General features: G+C 43.5%; 1 protein-coding gene across 1 annotated transcript in view; it reads left to right on the top strand.

The window, feature by feature from the left end:
* Positions 1-662: 662 nt before the first annotated feature.
* LOC115469743 (E3 ubiquitin-protein ligase TTC3-like) overlaps positions 663-18,550 on the top strand; it is a 99,141-nt gene continuing 81,253 nt past the window's right edge. Inside the window, exon 1 of the mRNA XM_030202530.1 lies at positions 663-742. The gene's annotated coding sequence lies outside the window, so the exon portion shown is untranslated. The remainder of the gene's footprint in view (positions 743-18,550) is intronic.

Genomic DNA, 18,550 nt, shown 5'->3' on the forward strand with positions numbered 1-18,550 from the left:
TGGGAGGAAACCAAGGAGGTTTGATTGAGAACAGGAGACGGCACGAGTCATGACGTCAAAATAGTGAAGCCGCGGCAGCCGCCTAAGTTTCCCCTTCCCTGCGCAGTCATGCCCCAGTGAAAGGAGAGTTTATTTCTACTTCCATTTAATTTCAGTATATTTTATCATCTTTATAACACCAGGCTTCCCGAGGCAGATTACAACAACGGTTAAGATGAACCCATCAGGAAACAGGATATCCTCACTGAAATGTGGCTATCTGTATTGTATACAAGAAGAAAAATGAGCACAAACTGCAGTTTATAATTGCTCTTTCTTCTAGCTACAATAATTTTTTGAAGCTGCTTTAGTGATAGTCAACAGTTATTTCTTTTCTCTACCTTTTAAGGCACTGCTTATCCAACTGACACAGTCAGCTTTAGTCTTGTCACAGATGGACCAACAATAAAGAACGACAACGTGGATGCAGCTCATAGGTTTGCTTGCTTTGTTTCGAGTGTACGACAATGACGGCTGCGCGGAGTGGAAACAGAGACTAACCACGTTGGCTTCCTTCCTTAGAGCGGACTAGATAGGCTCACTTCCACTCCTATTAAACCTTGGAGCGGCGCGCACAGGCTTGGCCGGGCGCGTTCTGTTGACGTCACATAAAACCTCGTCAAGCAAAAGAGCACACTAACGTGTGTGGCGGAAGCGCTCGGACTGCAAAGGCGTCTGGGCTGGGCTCGGCTGGTCCTTGACGGTGAGTGTGTGGGTGATGCCCCAGGGTGGGCGGTCTGGTAGTACTTCCGTTCCTCACCGCAGACTTTTCGCCTACGCTTCCCTTGCTTGTTCTTTTCTGAGCTACAGAGGGTATTTTTCCGGAGGAGGCGGTGCTTACACAAATACTTGTACGTATTACTCCTGGGAAAATGATGTTTGGAAAACAATGCATGCAAGGCTTCCAATTCTGTGTGATATTCTATATTTTTCCAAACGGCATGACAGAAGCCACTGTGGCCGAGTAGTGTAATATGCTGCACGTGGTTTAATTTAGTTAAAATGATGGATTCTAGATTTTTGTGCAGAATTTCCATAGTCTACTGGTACTACTATTAATAGCATTTATATAGCGCTACCAGACGCACGCAGCGCTGAACATTTGACGTAGTGAGACAGTCCCTGCTCAAAGAGCTTACAATCTAGGTAATTTGCACACAAATCGCTTCCTAGGCCAGAATTTCCTCCTCTTAGTGTTCCCATTGTTTCCCTCTCCTTTTTTTTTTTCCAAAGCCCGAAATTGTACCGTGAGATACTGGATGGAAAATACTGGCCTAGTTCTGTACCAGGTACCATATCTGTGTATCTAAAATATAACAAAACATAATTAACAATGTAGTAAGGATAGATGCCACAAAAAGGCATACATGGATCTGACATATGTTTAGAGTGATGGAAGAACTATAGTATGATGGATATCGCAGGAAACGATAAAGTGAAAAAATATATATTGCTATAAAATCAAAATACAATAGATTAAGCTTTTATAATAGTAGACTGAGCTAAATGTAACTCTTCTGGTTTCCATATATCTTTGATTTTTCAGTTGACTTCAGTTCAAAGTTGAAAATTTGGCATATGGAGTGTCACCAGAATGTAGAATTTAGATTAGAAGCATTTTTCCAATTACCTTGAGTAAAGTGGTGTGGTAGCTGTATTATTCCACTTTTAAAGGTAATAAATAGAAATAAAACATAGAAAACAAGCTGTTATCTTTTTTATTTGACCTTAATAAATGTTTTTGATTAGCTGTCAAAGGTAAGCCTTCAGATTGGAAATAAGCAAATGTTGACAAATATCAGAATATGTAAGTGAAACAGAAAAGCATTCCAATGACAGTCTCACAGGAAGAGGGGTGGGTAAGAGACAGGGAGAGATGGCTGATAAGAGAGTGACAAAGCAGTATAATTTTTTGGTTTATAGTGGGATAGAAAGCCTAGATCTTTAAGTCCTGTTTGGTGGATGTCAAAATATTTCATCATTTTTTACTTCAAAGGTCTTATGTTCCTGGATTCTTAAAATTTTTTCTTTTGGTATTCTTACCATAAGATCATTGATGTACTGTTCTGGTTTTGTAAAGTGCTGCCTCACAGAGGTGGCATCCTGGTTTGCATTGGAATGTGACTGACATTGCTAGTATACCATGCCATACTTTGTATTGTTTCAAATATTTTTATTGCTGTAATTGCCTATTGCTCATGTTCTAGTCTTACTGTACACCGCCTTGAGTTAATTCCTTCAAAAAGGCGGTAAATCCTAATAAAATAATAAAAATGTTTAATATTGTTTATGTAAATTGAGCCTTGTCTTTAGCATCTGGCTTGTTTCTCCGGTATAGTACCTTCACATTTTTTGTTTTGAATGATGTATACCGTGTTTCAGGATGAGCATGTGAAGGGATCCCCTTATGCTGAAGGATTTTACCATACAAATGACTGGGGGAGCCTGTGAGATGTGTTGGCACAATTTGCAGCTAGATATATTGAAGGGACGCGTGCCCATTCTCTTCCTTTTGAGCTTCTATTGAGAGTTTGCCTTTCACTAATTTCTGATTCAAATTAGGTGGCTGTCGGAAGGGCAGCACTGTCAACAATACTTGCTTTTCAGTTTGTTTTTAATGGAGTCCAGAAGGCATGGTAAACCATGAAGAATAAAGATTGAGTTAAACGTGCAGATAGAGTACTCTGTTGTGTTAACTATGATCACATTTTTGGGCTAATCAGTGTTAACAATTGGAAGTTCTTTAAATCTTTTCTAAAACATTAGTAATACCCATGTTTGCAGGGAAAATAGATCTATTTAATGTTTTATAGAAGGATGAGATTATTTTCCTTTCTGTATAAGACTCTGTAGTTAGTAACTGCAAGGAAGAGTTGTTTGCAAATTTTCTAGATTGATAGAGCTTTTCTTTATAGTGTGTTTTAACTGTAACCAGTTAAATAAGACTTCTGAAGATTAAATTGACATACTTGCTCAAATAGATGAGTTGTTTGTTTTAATGACCAAATTCCATCGCTTTGCCAGGATTTCCAGTATATGATGGGTTCATCTATTTTAAGTTTTAGGTTTTGTCATATACAGATTAGTGGATTGCCATCTATTGATTTTTTTGGTTTGTTTACCAAATTCTAAATTTTTAATTTGGTTTTTTTTTTTTTAAATCTATTGAAAGGAGGGTTAAGTATGTAGTTATTAAAAGTTGCTTTGGGATGCATTTCTTTCACTAGTTTTTCCTTTCTTTTTCTTATTGGATATGTAACATTTTTAAAAATCTCTCTTGGTTTTTAATTTGTGAATCACTTTTTGTTTTAATAGAGGTGGTATATTGACTCCATATTTCTTTCACACTGGTTGGGAAGGGATATTTTGATCAAAATTTAACCAGAAAAAGCCAAAAGGGGCAAGGGAGGCTAGATTAATAAAAAATCGAGAAAACCTGCTCCCTGCTTATTCAGTTTTCCAGTAAAGTCCTGATCTCTCTCTTCTCACCCCATCTTCTGTTCTATATACCCTTCAGGTGGCAGGGACAGTTGGGGAGCAGCACAGTTCCCTCCACTGCTAGTGTAACTCACTTCTGATTTCAGAGACAGCAACAGACATGCAGTGCACTGGATTCACCGAGAGAGTAGTGGATGCTTGGAATGCCCTCGCGCGGGAGGTGGTGGAAATGAAAACGGTGGAGGAATGGCCTAGTGGTTAGGGTGGTGGACTTTGGTCCTGGGGAACTGAGGAACTGAGTTTGATTCCCGGCACAGGCAGCTCCTTGTGACTCTGGGCAAGTCACTTAACCCTCCATTGCCTGCTGCATTGAGCCTGCCATGAGTGGGAAAGCGCAGGGTACAAATCTAACAACAACAAAAAAAAAATTCAAAGATGCGTGGGATAAGCATAAAGGAATCCTGTGCAAAAGGAATGGATCCTCAGGAGCTTAGTCGAGATCAGGAGGCGGGGCTGGTGGTTGGGAGGCGGGGATAGTGCTGGGCAGACTTATACGGTCTGTGCCAGAGCCGGTGGTGGGAGGCGGGGATAGTGCTGGGCAGACTTATACGGTCTGTGCCCTGAAGAGCACAGGTACAAATCAAAGTAGGGTATACACAAAAAGTAGCACATATGAGTTATCTTGTTGGGCAGACTGGATGGACCGTGCAGGTCTTTTTCTGCCGTCATCTACTATGTTCCTGTGGCTCTTAAAAGTGATCTCAAGGCGGAGAAGGGTGGTGATGTACTATGGGAAATGGGGGAAGGAAGGGAAGGTGGTATAAGCATAGTTTTCTGCTTAGTTTAAGGATGAGGAGACCTGTGGCGGTCAGAGTAATGGTGGTGGTATGGTGTTTTTTTCTCTCTTAAGGTGACATGGATTGGGAGAGGGGTGAAATGGGTTTGCAACTCTTTTTATCATTCATATATTCGTGTGTTTTCTTTCTCTCTCCCTTTCTCTTCTTTAGGCCCAACCTCCTCAACCCTCCTACCTGTTCCTTTGTAGCTGCAGCAAGACAATTCAGTAACATTTTGTCACACCTTTGCATTTTTTGATATTTTGTTCTTAATTACTTTTTATTTATGACATGTATACCCCACATTATCCCAGAAACCCAAGTTCAATGTGGCTAATGATACAGTTAATCAAGGCTAAAGTACACAAAACAATGTGAATACAACTACATCATACAGTATTACAGAGAATAAAAGAAACATTACAATGCCTGAATCAGACAGGGAGACAGAAAGGTAAGAGTGATCAGATCAGCCTAAACAGGAAGATCAGGGACCACTTCCAAAAATCTGCTAAAAAGGTCTTGAACATTTTTCAAAATGTCATGTAATTACATTGATCACGGACAGATTTAGGTAAGGAGTTCCAACATTTAGTGCCCTGATAAGCAAATCCCGCTTCAAGAACTGACTTATAAACAGTTATAACTGTAAATAATTCCTAGCCCCTAGAACAGAATTACATGGTGGAAGGTCAACAGGAGGTTGCATATAGTCGGGGGACATAACCAAACAATATCTGGTAGATAAGAACACAAAGTTTGAAAGTGACCCTAGCTTTAATTGGTAGCCAGTACAGCTTAGATAACAATGGTGATGGCTTATCAAATGAGAAACTTTACAGACAAGCCTAGTTGTTGTGTTTTGGGTAGTTTGGAGTTTCTTCAGCAACTGTTCCTTACACCCAGTATAGACCTTATTGCAGTAGTCAAACTGAGACAAAAGAAGATTCTGGACCAGGAATCTGAAGGTTGCAGCAGAGAAAAAGGATCATATCCTCCTTAACTGCCAAAGGGTTTTAAAGGACTTGGCCAGAACAGAGGAGCAGGGGTGTAGCTAGGCCCACCTCACAGTGAAGCACCCTTAACAGTGCCAGCAGCAAAGCACCTTTATCAGCACGGCAGCGGAGGGAGCAGGCTGACCTCCCACAATCCTGCATCTACCTCCCTCTCTTGTAGCGGTAGCAATTCCCACACACTACCGCCTCTGGCATCTGCACCCCTCTCTGTTAGCGGTAGTGGTTCCTACACGCTGCCTACCCCTGCTGGCATCTGCCTCCCTCTGTCTTAGTGGTAGCAATTCTCACATGCTGCCTACTGCTACTCTTATCTGTTCTTGGCTCTCCCTATTTCTTTACCAGAAAAGTTTTTTCGGGGCCTACAGAGGCGGGTTTTTTTCTTTCATCTGGAGCTGGAGGCCGCCATGGGTGCGTCGTGCGGTTATGTATCAATTGCGAGCGCAGGGGGAAATGGGTGTCCCATCCTTTTTTCTTTATTACCAAGCAGCGCAGTTTCGCATTTTGACTGATTGGCTAAAAGGTTCTAAGATTTGGAAATCTTTGGAGTAGTCATGGCTGGATCCGTATCCTCTGAGGGCCGCCTCTTGCGGGATATTGCTAAAAATGCTCCTCGGTTAGGCGGGCCTCTCTCTCTGTGGAACAAATGTCAGCATCAGTTTTTTCCGTGTCAGTTGTACTTTCAAAATATGTTTATTTGGTTTGCTTCACGTTTTACCCTGGGTTTGGTGGACTCTTGTTATCGCTCCTTGGTCAGATATGGGAAGAAGGGGAACTATTATCTTTCGGTGAGCTCTTTGAGGAATATGGTCTCTTGGCTCTTAATACTTTTCAATATGGCCAGCTTCGCGATTTTATTTTGTGTAGAGCAAAGGGTGAGTTGAGTCTTGTGGAAACTTGTTTGGAGCGTGCGATGGCTAGTGGGGGTGGGGGGAGGAAGTGTCTCTCGGATATATAGGCCCTTCTTTCACGCACTCAACCTATCCATTATTATATTTTGAAATGGGAAAGGGCGTTGGGTGTTTCTTATGATTATATTAGGTGGGAAAGAATGTTTAAATGGCTGCTTAACGTGTCTGTCTCTACTGGTTTGGTGGAAAATGGATATAAAATCCTTTATTGCTGGTATTATACACCCCAGCGTCTGGCCAAGATGTTCCAATTGGGATCAACTCAGTACTGGCGCCAATGTGGTCAGATTGGGGATATCGTTCATATTTGGTGGTCTTGTCCTGCTCAAAAGTTTTGAACCATGGTTTTGAAACTTATTCACAGTGTAACTAAGACATCGTATCCTATGCGAATGGACCATTGTCTTCATTTTAAAACAGCGGCAGCGAAGGAACATGTTCACCGGTTGGTCACCCATATGTTGGTGGCCAGCAAACTTGTTCTGGCTGCGGCATGGAAGCAGTTGACACTTCCTGGCCTTTAGATGATTCTCCGCAAATTGGATTATATTCATTTGATGTCTAACTTAAAAGCGATGCGCAATGGCTCTATCCTGAAATACCATCAGAGGTGGGACTCTTATATACAGGGGACTGTTAGTCCCGATTCCTCATTGTTTACAGCTTAATGGTTGGCTTTGGGGTGGGGATGATTGGTGGGGGGGTTATTATGGTTTGATGTTCTATTGAATGTGTTATGCATAGATGTTCTGTAATTGCTGAGGTATATGCTGTCTTATGAAGGATCTGTATGCCTTTGTTTATTTCTTCCATTATCGCTGAAAACCGGGGACGACCATCTCAAAAACGACCTAAGGATGACCATCTCTAAGGTCGACCTAAATTTCATGATTTGGGCGTCCCCGACCGTATTATCGAAACGAAAGATGGACGCCTATCTTGTTTCGATAATACGGATTGCCCCGCCCCTTTACGGGGCCATCCCTCATGACAACTTGGGCGCCCCCGTTCGATTATGCTCCTCCACGTCTTCTAGGAAGAGCTAGTCTATTAGCTTTTCCAGTAAATACTAACCAAATCATTACCATAACCAATCAGTGTTAACCATTATATTAGCATATCTCTCTATATAAAACGCACATCCAACGTTGTAATGAAGCCTCAAGTCTCCCAACGTTCTACATTTGTAGTTGTGTTGATCACTTTTTCTCCATGAGTGTCTGCCCCGCCCTCGCGTCACAACGTGATGACGTCGAGGGCGGAGCCCTGACACTCAGCAAATCACATTGCTCGACGAAACGTGACGTGAAACCCATGACGCGTGAAACTGGAGCGCCCCGTGACCGATCGGCACTGCCCCGCAAAGCATAAGGAGAGGCAGCTGGGACCCAAACCACGCCACGTGAGCCTGGACGGAGACGCCGACACCACAGCACTAAGCCGCAAGTGGAGGCACAGTGGGAGTGACCCGAGGAGCACCGAGAGTCCCACAGATGAAGGTTATATTGTATTTTTAAGAGAAGACTTTGATGTAAAGGCATACACTTCTCAGTAAATTTATTCGGCAGAAAAAACAGAATAGCAAAACCTGTTCAAGGGACTAGCCAGCTAGACAAAGAACTCCACTTATAGGCTGCTGGAAAATAGGAAGATTCATTGGCACAGGCAACCGGGATCGAGTCTTTGGAAGGTAAACTATGGAGGGAGGGGGGACCCTAAGACCAGAGAGGGGGGAAGGGGGCCCCCTAAGACCCAGAGAGGGGGGGAAGGGGGGGTCCTCAGACCACAGGGGAGGGGGACCTGAGAGGGGAGGACACTCACTGTCTCACATACGCACTCGCACACTCATTCTCACATACACACTCGCACCCACTCTCACTCTGTCACTCACACACACTTGCACATTCACTCTCTGTCTCTCGCACAGACACTCTCTCAAACATACACACTCCGCGGAAAACCTTGCTAGCGCCCGTTTCGTTTGAGCCAGAAACGGGCCTTTTTTACTAGTATCCAATAAATGGGATTGTCAGTTTACCTAGGTATGACCTGTTATGTTAATGAACGTATATAAGTGATTGTATTTCCTACTTCAATGGAGAGACAGTCACAGCCAGTACCTTTGTGCAAGCAGGGCTGCTCTCTCATGAGAAACAAATCAATTGTATCTGCATTGGCAAGTAATCCTGTTGCTTTCTCATAAGTAACCTTGGGTCTTTTTTTTGTTGTTGTTACATTTGTACCCCGCGCTTTCCCACTCATGGCAGGCTCAATGCAGCTTACATGGGGCAATGGAGGGTTAGATCTGCAAATTGGCTTTAGCTGGTAATTTGGGGTGAGGGCGAAGGAGACCCTAAAATAAAACATTAGAGACTCAGACTATGTGTAGCTGTGGTACTGTAGTCCCATAAGCGATTGATTGTACATATACTTGGAGAATAATAAATAAAAGTATTTTCTTATATATTCTTTGGAGTCTCAGATATAGCAGTACTTTTGTATAGCAGTGTTCTGTACTCCCAGTGAGATATCACTGGTCTGCTAATTGTACAAATACTTGGTAAGAAATAAGGTATCTAATTAAATTCCTAGAGAGATGCAGCCTTGGGTGATTTGTCTCTTCCTAGGTATTGGTGGGTGGACCACCATATTGGGAGTGATAAATTGACCCTAAAAATAGAAATTTTTGTCTAAATATTTTTACTTCTGATTTGTGATCCATTGTTCTGTATTTGATGAGTGTCTGTTGGTGTGACAGTAATGGCAGGTGGGGAAATCAGAGGAAAGGCAGAGGAGAGGGGATCAGAGAGGTGGGCCCTAGCATGTCTAACACCAGTTCTGACCCTTGCTGTATAGCTGATAGGGATCCCAAGCCTCCCCAGCTGAAGACCTCCTCCAAAGACGGCCAGGATTTCTTTTTTTTGTTACATTTGTACCCTGCGCTTTCCCACTCATGGCAGGCTCAATGCGGCTTACATGGGGCAATGGAGGGTTAAGTGACTTGCCCAGAGTCACAAGGAGCTGCCTGTGCCTGAGGTGGGAATCGAACTCAGTTCCTCAGGACCAAAGTCCACCACCCTAACCACTAGGCCACTCCTCCACTCCTTCTACCAAGCTCTGCAATCGGCGACAGCATCCTTGAGTCTCCGACAGCTAAGCATCATTGGCTTAGGGACGTTGCTGCTGCCTGCCAAGCTTGGTAAAAGGGAGTTCTGGCCACCTTCAGAGAGAGTCTTCAGCTGACAGTTTGAGGATCCTTATTAGCTAAAGTATTAATATTTTGTGCTCAGGGCAGGGAAAATATTGCACCCACCCACTTTGGGCTCAGGCCCATCCAAAATTGGGTGTCTGACTATGCCACTGCAGAGGAGACCTGGGGCTCAAAGGATAGATGCTGATCTACCACCACCCCCAGTAATCTGTGTTGATCCAAAGGGTAAAATACCTGGTCAATAGTAAAACTCTAAAGGTGTGCGATCAAAAGGATTAGTAAGAACCAAGAATTTGGTTTTGTCTTTAATTTTAATTTGAAAACAGATACCCAAGATTCCATCAGATCTAGGCCAGATTTAACCAATAACAGAATATCTTGAAAGTCTTGTGCAAAAGGGATATAAATTGTGACATCATCTGCATAGATAAAAGGATGAAACCCATACTCCTCTAAAAGACTGCCTAAAGGTTTCATCATAACATTAAACAAAATGGGTGACGGGGGAACCCTGAGGCACCCCACATTCAGAAGACCAAGGGGGAAAATGTGGAACCAGCAAATTTCGCCTGATAGTATCTGGCCTTTAGGAAACCACGGAACCACTTCGGAACATCACCACGCATTCCGAAGTGGGCTAGCAAATGAAGTAGTGTATCATGGTTGACAATGCCAAATGCACTTTGTAGTTTCTTTATCCTCCATTTATTCCTGATTTCTTTATGTTTATTTTTATTTTTAATTTCTTTAGCCTTGCCTCTCATTTTTCCTAGTTCCACATCTCCTTTCCCCTTTGATTTAAGTTTTGTCTTTTTACCCATTCTAGTCTCTCAGCCTTTCATCTAGATTCTTTCCTAATGGCAGTCTTTTGCCGATTTCATTTCTAGAGCTCATGTTTTTCCTTTGCTTCTCTTGGGCTATCTATACTTGCACTCTTCTCCCCTTTTCTTTCATAGACACCCCTAGCTCCTGCCACCCCGGGTATCCCTTCCAGCCGGGGCCTGGGTGACTCCTGCTTGGCTTGCTTCCCCAGGGAGTAGCCAGAGTCCTATGCCGTGATCAGAAGGCCTTCCTAGCCTGCTTACTCCACAATAGTAGAGGAAACCGGTGAGGTTACAGTTCCTTCCTTTCTTTGTGCCGTCTTTTATCAGGGGTTCAGTAACAAAACCAGAAGGCACTGACAGATTGAGGAGTGGCCTAGTGGTTAGGGTGGTGGACTTTGGTCCTGGGGAACTCAGGAACTGAGTTCGATTCCCACTTAGGCACAGGCAGCTCCTTGTGATTCTGGGCAAGTCATTTAACCCTCCATTGCCCCATGAAAGCCGCATTGAGCCTGCCATGAGTGGGAAAGCGCGGGGTACAAATGTAACAAAAATAAAAAATAAATAAATAAATTCACCAAGTCAATTTTTCTTTAATCAGTTTATTTCCAGAAAACCACTTGACACAAGCCTGCTCCCCGTTGGTAGTGCTAACACAGCTTCATTCCTCCTCTCCTGGTTTAAAGTAACAGTTAATGCCCCTCCCTACCCATCTTCAAATCATTCCTCAAAGCCCACCTCTTCAATGTCGCTTTCGGCACCTAATCACAACACCTCTACTCAGGAAATCTAGACTACCCCAACTTGACATTTCGTCCTTTAGATTGTAAGCTCTTCTGAGCAGGGACCGTCCTTAGTTATTAATTTGTACAGCGCTGCGTAACCCTAGTAGCGCTCTAGAAATGTTAAGTAGTAGTAGTACTGCTGCACACAGAGTTTTCAGGCACCACAGTAATCTTGACATTCAAACTCCTGTAACCTGTCCTTTGGTTCCCTTATTGCAGTCCAATCTCTTAGCAGTGCTCCTTACAGTCTGCCTAGATAGCTTGATGGTCAAGCTCTTCCACAGCTTCCTTCCAAACTTTATTATCCCTTCTTCCCCCTTTTTACACAGGTCCAGTAATAACCTGACCCATAAAGGTTTTACCTTTCTTTTGGAGGCTCGAGCTAGAGCGGAGACGTCCATCAGCTCTACTTCCTCCCCATTCTTCCTATCCCCCTCATTCTTAACCCAAGGCATAACTTCTACCGCCCCTGCCTCCTGCAGCTGTTGCTCATCACTTTGATTGGAACTCCTTTCCCAATCATTCCCTTCCCCCTCTGCTTCCTGTGAGTCATGGGTTTTACCTTGCCCTGGTGGTTTCTGGGGACTGCAGTTCTCTCTCCTATATTGATCTCTTACTGAGCTCTCTTCCACCAGAGGGTGAACTTTTTTTTCCCGGGGGGAGTCTGGGACTTGTGGTCCCTTTCCCTGGGAGGAAAGTTCTCCTCCTGCTTCCTCCTCCACTTATCTAATGTAGTGCTTCGGCTACCCTGCTCACACTCCTCATCTCTTCTTTATGCACTTCTTTCCTCCCCCTCCTCCTATCACAGATCCTCCATGTCTCTTCTTTTCTACTTCCTTCTGATTTTGTTCTCACTCCTAGCTCATTCCCCTTCCACTGCTTACCACGCTTCTTTTCCCTCCCTGTCTTTTATTTGTCCATCTCACTTCTCATCTTTGTCCTCTTTCTTCCTACTTGCATCTTCCCCTTCTCAGACTCTTTTTTTTTTTTTTTTTTTCCCCCCCCCTCCTATGTTATGTCTCTCTTCACTTGTTCTCATCTTTTTCTCACTTCTTCCTCTGTTCTTTTCCCATAGAGCAGGTTGTAGTGACTCGGATCATGCACTGTGCTGTCGGTCCCCTGGCCCCTTCTCCTGCTACTGGTGTGTAACTGGTTTGATATAGAAAGAATTTTCCCCATGTGGGGTAGGGGAAGGAAAGGTAACAATGCCAGGGTGGGGGGGATTGGAAGGAAGCGAAGGAGGAAATTTGGTGATGAGTAGTGTGTCACAAGAAGGAGGAAGAGGGGATGAGAGATGGAGGTAAGGAGGGCAGAAGGTGATGTTTAAGAGAGCAGGTGTGGAGGGAAGGTTAATGATGCTAGAAATATGTGTTGAGAGAAGGCAATATAGTGCTGAGAGGATGGGAGAGAGGAAAAGGTGAAAGTATGCAATAGCAAATTTGAACCCAGTGCTAGGTGTGTTGCAACACACAGGCTGAAAACCATTTCCTTAGAAGTGTTCTAGAGTATTCTGTAATGTTTGCAGTGCTGCCTTGTCATAGGCATGGTTTTTGCAATCTGAGTCATGGATGGGTGCGGACTTAAAATAAGCAAAGTATGCAACTACCTAGGGCCCTGATGGCGAACCTGTGACACGCGTGTCAGTACTGACACGCGTAGCCATTTTCAGTGACACGCGGCCGCATGTGGCCGCATACAGAGAAGCAGCGGAGTTCCTTGCTGACACCCGGGGCGGATCGCCGATGCGCCCCCCCCCCCCCCCGGTGCAGCGCGACCTCCCCCCCCCCCCCCCCCCCGGCGAAATCACCCGGTGCATGTTTACCCGCTGGGGGTGTGCCGTGTGCGCTCCTATTGGCTCCCTCCCTGCTGCTCCCTCTGCCCCGGCTCCTCACTTCCGGCCGGCGGAGCAGAGAGCAGCGGAATGCCGTGGGGGACGCATCTCTGAGGGCCCTGTGATCACCATTACCAGCAACCATCATCCAATCTACTGTTCTGGGGTGTCGTGGATTTGTAATTGACCACCATTACTGAGATAGGTGAGGGGGAGGCTGGGAGAGGCGAGGGCATGTGCTATGGGTGCCGTTTCCCGCCATTAGAAATAGCGGCAGCCATCTTAATTTACATAAGGTGGTCAGTTAGGCTAGTTAGGGCTAACAGGCTATCTATAATTCTATCTTCTGTCTCTGCCCCCCTGATGGAGAACTCAAAAAATAAAAAACCAAGGTTAAGTAAAGGAAGTGGTAGTAGCAGTAGCCGACCCTTTCAAGAGACATGGACCGAGATGTATGGCATTATAGAAAAAAATGGCAGATCATTTTGCGTTCTATGTACTGAAACGGTAGTAAGCAGAACGTGGAATATAAATAGACATTTTGAAACTAATCATTCCCAGCTCTTGAAAAAAAGTGAGGATGAACGGAAGGAATACATTTCCAGGCAGCTACACTTTTATAAGAGCCAATCTAAGTCCATCCTTAAATTTGTAAAAGGTTCTACAAATTTAACATCTGCAAGTTTGAGCATTGCTCACTCCATTGCTCAGCATGGAAAAGCACTCAGTGAGGGAGAATTTATTAAAGAAACTCTCCTAAGATGTGCACCAGTTCTATTTCACGATATGCAGAATAAAGATGCAATTATTAAGAGAATATCTGAGTTACCAGGAAATTTGGAGTGCCTGGATCCGATTACCAGACACTTTTAGCACCCTGAAAAATATAGCAATGGCTTTACTCACAATTTTTCCCTCTACGTACTTTTGTGAAACCTTATTCTCAGCGTTAAATAATATCAAAACCAACAAAAGAAACAGATTGACAGATGAAGTTAGTAGCGCTTGCTTGGGCTTGAAGTGTACAAAATACCAACCTTCAATTGAAGATTTAGCCAATGAAATTCAGCAACAAAAAAGTCGCTAATAGGCAGATTAGTTAAAGAATTCCTCCTCCCCCTCACTTATCTTAGTTCATGGCACCCCACACAAGTTAAATAATATCAAGACCAACAAAAGAAACCGACTGACAGATGAACAAAGAAGTCACTAAGTAGGTAAGTTAAATAATTAGTTTTTGGTTTATTAAATACAGTTTTATATTACAATTATACATTTTTGTTATTTAAACTATAAATATCGCGAAATTATGGTTTTTTTCTCGAAGTGACACACCACCCGAGTTATGCTCGGTTTTTTGGCGAATTTTGACACACCAAGCTCAAAAGGTTGCCCATCACTGACCTAGGGACTGCTGTCTCCTTACAGGAAGTGACGATCTTATTTAGGCCAGCTAGCTGGTGTACACAGCATTGAAGGGGGATCTTCTGGGCCCATTATAACTTTGTAGCGTGCTGGCATTTATCATATTTGTTATGATCTGTGCTGTTTAATGTGTAGATTTTTGACACTGTATCATGCTAGTGCTATTACTAAGAGTCATTCTGTTATCTCCGAGTTTACCTCATTGATTGTATTTATGCACTAGTAAAAAAGGCCCGTTTCTGACACAAATGAAACGGGCGCTAGCAAGGTTTTCCTCGGAGTGTGTATGTTTCAGAGAGTGTATGTGAGAGTGACTGTGTGTGAGAGAGAGAGAGAGTGAATGTGCGAGTGTGTGAGAGAGAGAGTGTGTCTGTGAGTGTGTGTGTGTGAGAATGAGTGTATGCAAGTGCGTATGTGAGACACAGTGTGAGAGAGAGTTTGTTTCACACAGAGACAGTGTGTGTGAGACACAGACTCTGTGAGACTGAGTGTATGAGACCAAGCGAGTGTGTAAGTGTGTGACACACAGAGAGTGAATGTGATACAGTTTGAAACATAGAGTGTGTGAGAGACAGAAAGACATTGATTGTGAGAGAGAGAGTGTGTGAGAGAGTGTGTGTGTGACAGAGATGCCCCCCCCCCCCCTCTCTCTCTCTGGTGTCTGAGCGTTACTGTGCAGGACGCTGAGCTCTGGCTGTGCTTCAAGGAACTGACCAATCCTATTTAATAGAATGCACCTCCAACATTCTGACGCCGAGAAACCTCGTGCTTGTGACGAACCCGGAAGTACGTGATGTCAATTCAGAAGATGGATACAGAGAGCAGGAATGCCTCAGCCATGCAGTCAGCTTCAGAATGTTGGAGGTGCGTTTTATTATATAGGATATGTTTGATCGTTTCACTTTTGTTATCCTTTATGCTAAATTGTAAGTTTTATGTTAAGCTATGGGACTTATTTTCAAAGCAAGTAGACTTACAAAATTCCATAGGTTACTATGTAACATTGTAAGTCTCTATACCTGCTGTGCAGGGCCTTGGGTAAAACTCCTCATAAAGGTGATAAATCCCAATAAATACAAATAAAATGATTTTGGAGGGAGGTGGCCTGCTTTTTCAATGTCTAGGGGCAGCTGGAGCATTAAATCTACCATGAGTCTTGAGAGTTAGTGCTGTTCTGATATGGCAGGTGTGTTGCATATGTTAATTTAGTGTGCCTGGTAATGGAGTGAGTTTGTCATTATTACTGAGATAACATCAGAATTTGAATTTGTTTTTGCATGTTGAGTAGCAAGGAGAGCTATCCTAGCTCTGGCACTGCAGCCGTTATTAGGGATACTTTTATGAATATGAGTGTCCGTCTGTAGAAATGCTGGACAGAATAAAGAAACAGGGGCTGAAGTTTGCAGGGAAACGTCAGATCCAGATGCAGTTAATGAAATAAACATTTGGAAGTCTCTCTGTTGTGGTTTGTGGTATTAGGCTGCTATGGTTTCCTGTGGTGCAAGATGGTTCCCCTCCATTCTGTAGAGATTTCCTCACTTTGTTTTATAGGATGATTGCTTGAATTATGCTAGCAAATAATCTTAATATATTTATTGTGGGATTATAACTGGCCTAACTTTTCTTTATTGTATATAGGGTTCTAAAAGTGTCTGTAAAATGGAGTATAAAACTCCCAGATACCCTTGGGTATGCATACCTTGGGCTGCCACTGCAACTTTAAAAAAAAAAAAAACAACCAACCCAGACAGACATGAATTTGTTTGGGTTTTTTATTTCTGAAAAATCATAATAGAATTTGTTGAATGATGATAAATACTTTTAAGCAAAATGACAAAATTATCTGTTTTCTGGCCAATCTTTTTGTGGCTGTGACCCCATGATTATGGAGAAATAAAATTATGACCCCCCCCCCTTAAAGGTGTAGACTAATGATGTGCCTATGAAGAGCCCACCTAGGTTGTGACCCCAAACAGGAGTTGAAACTGTAACCCCAACTTAGGAATTGAAACGGTAAGACATAAGAGGAGGTCTAGTTACCCCAATCTATAGGCAAGGGGATACTAGTACTGTGGGGAGATTGAGTGAAGCTTGTGTGTTTTACGTTTATAGTTGATGGTTGAATACATTGCTTTAATTTTAATATGTTTTCCCCCAATTCCAGTTTGTAGTAGTTTATGTTAAAACATTTTATAACTCTCCTATTAATATATACTAGGACAGGGGTAGGCAACTCCAGTCCTCGAGAGCCGCAGGCAGGTCAGGTCTTCCGGATATCCACAATGAATATGCAGGAGATAGATTTGCATACCATGGAGGCAGTGCTTGCAAATCTATCTCCTTCATATTCATTGTGGATATCCTGAAAACCTGACCTGCCTGCGTCTCTTGAGGACCGGAGTTGCATACTACTACTTATCATTTCTAAAGCACTACTAGACGTACGCAGCACTGTACACTTGAACATAAATAGACAGTCCCTGCTTGACAGAGCTTACAGTCTAATTAGGACAGACAGAACAAACAAGAGATAAGGCATTATTAAAGCGAGGATGATAAAATAAGGGTTCTGAACAAAGTGAATAAGGGTTAGGAGTTAAAAGCAGCATCAAAAAGGTGGGCTTTTAGCTTAGGTTTGAAGATGGCCAGACATGGAGCTTGATGTACTGGCTCAGGAAGTCCATTCCAGGCATATGGTGCAGCAGGATACAAGGAATGGAGTCTGGAGTTAGCAGTGGAGGAGAAGGGTGCAGATAAGAGAGATTTACCCAGTGAACGGAATTCTCGGGGAGGAATGTAAGGAGAGATGAGAGTGGAGAGGTACCGAGGAGCTGCAGAGTGAATGCACTTATAGGTCAATAAGAGGAGTTTGAACTGTATGCGGAAACGGATAGGAAGCCAGTGAAGTGACTTGAGGAGAGGGCTAATATGAGCATAACGACACTGGCAGAATATTAGTCGTGCAGCAGAATTTTGAACAGATTGAAGAGGAGAGAGATGGCTAAGTGGGAGACCTGTAAGAAGCAAGTTGCAATAGTCTAAGCGAGAGGTGATAAGAGTATGGATGAGGGTTCTGGTAGTGTGCTCAGAAAGGAAAGGGCGAATTTTGGTGATATTATAGAGAGAAACGACAGGTTTTAGCAGTCTGCTGACTATGTGCAGAGAGGGAGGAGTCGAAGATGACCCCAAGGTTACGAGCTGATGAGACAGGAAGGATGAGAGTGTTATCCACACAAATAGAGAATGGGGGAGGAGGAGAGGTTGGTTTAGGGGGAAAGATGAGAAGCTCAGTCTTGGTCATGTTTAGTTTCAGATGGCGCTGAGACGTCCAGGCAGCAATGTTAGGCAGGCTGATACTTTGGCCTGGATTCCTGCTGAGATTTGTGGTGTGGAGAGGTAGATCTGAGAGTCATCAACGTAAAGATGATACTGAAAACCATGGGATGAGATCAGAGTACCAAGGGAAGAAGTATAGATGGAGAAAAGAAGAGGTCCCAGGACAGATCTCTGAGGTGCACCAACTGACAGTGGGCTAGAAGTAGAGGAGGATCCACTAGAGTATACGCTAAAGGTACGCTGGGAGAGATAAGAAGAAAACCAGGAAAGAACAGAGCCCTGAAATCCAAGTGAGGACAGCGTATCAAGGAGTAGGCTGTGATCAACAGTGTCAAAAGCAGCAGATAGATCGAGAAGGATGAGTATAGAATAGAGACCTTTGGATCTGGCCAGGAACAGATCATTGGAGACTTTAGCAAGTGCTGTTTCAGTTGAATGAAGGGGGCGAAAGCCAGATTGAAGTGGATCAAGAATAGCTTGAGATGAAAGAAAGTCAAGGCAACGGCGGTGAACAGCACGTTCAAGTATCTTGGATAGGAAAGGGAGGAGGGAGATGGGGCAATAGTTGGAAGGACAGGGTCCAAAGAAGGTTTTTTTTTAAGGAGTGGTGTGACTACGGCATGTTTGAAGGCATCAGGAACAGTCGCAGTGGACAGTGAAAGATTGAGGATATGACAGATAAAAGGGATGACAGTAGGAGAGATAGTGTTAAGTAGATGGGTGGGAATAGGATCAGAGGAACAGGTAATTGGTTTCGAGGAGGAAATAAGATGTGTAGTTTCCTCTTCAGTGATTTCAGAAAAGGAAGAAAAGGAGGCAGGGGTTGGAGGGTTGAGAGAATGGACTAAGGGAAGGAGAGGTGGAGGTGACCTGGTTGAGAATTCAAGTTTAATCTTGTGAACCT

This window comes from Microcaecilia unicolor, chromosome 4 (assembly GCF_901765095.1).
Source record: "Microcaecilia unicolor chromosome 4, aMicUni1.1, whole genome shotgun sequence".
Lineage (NCBI taxonomy): Eukaryota > Metazoa > Chordata > Amphibia > Gymnophiona > Siphonopidae > Microcaecilia > Microcaecilia unicolor.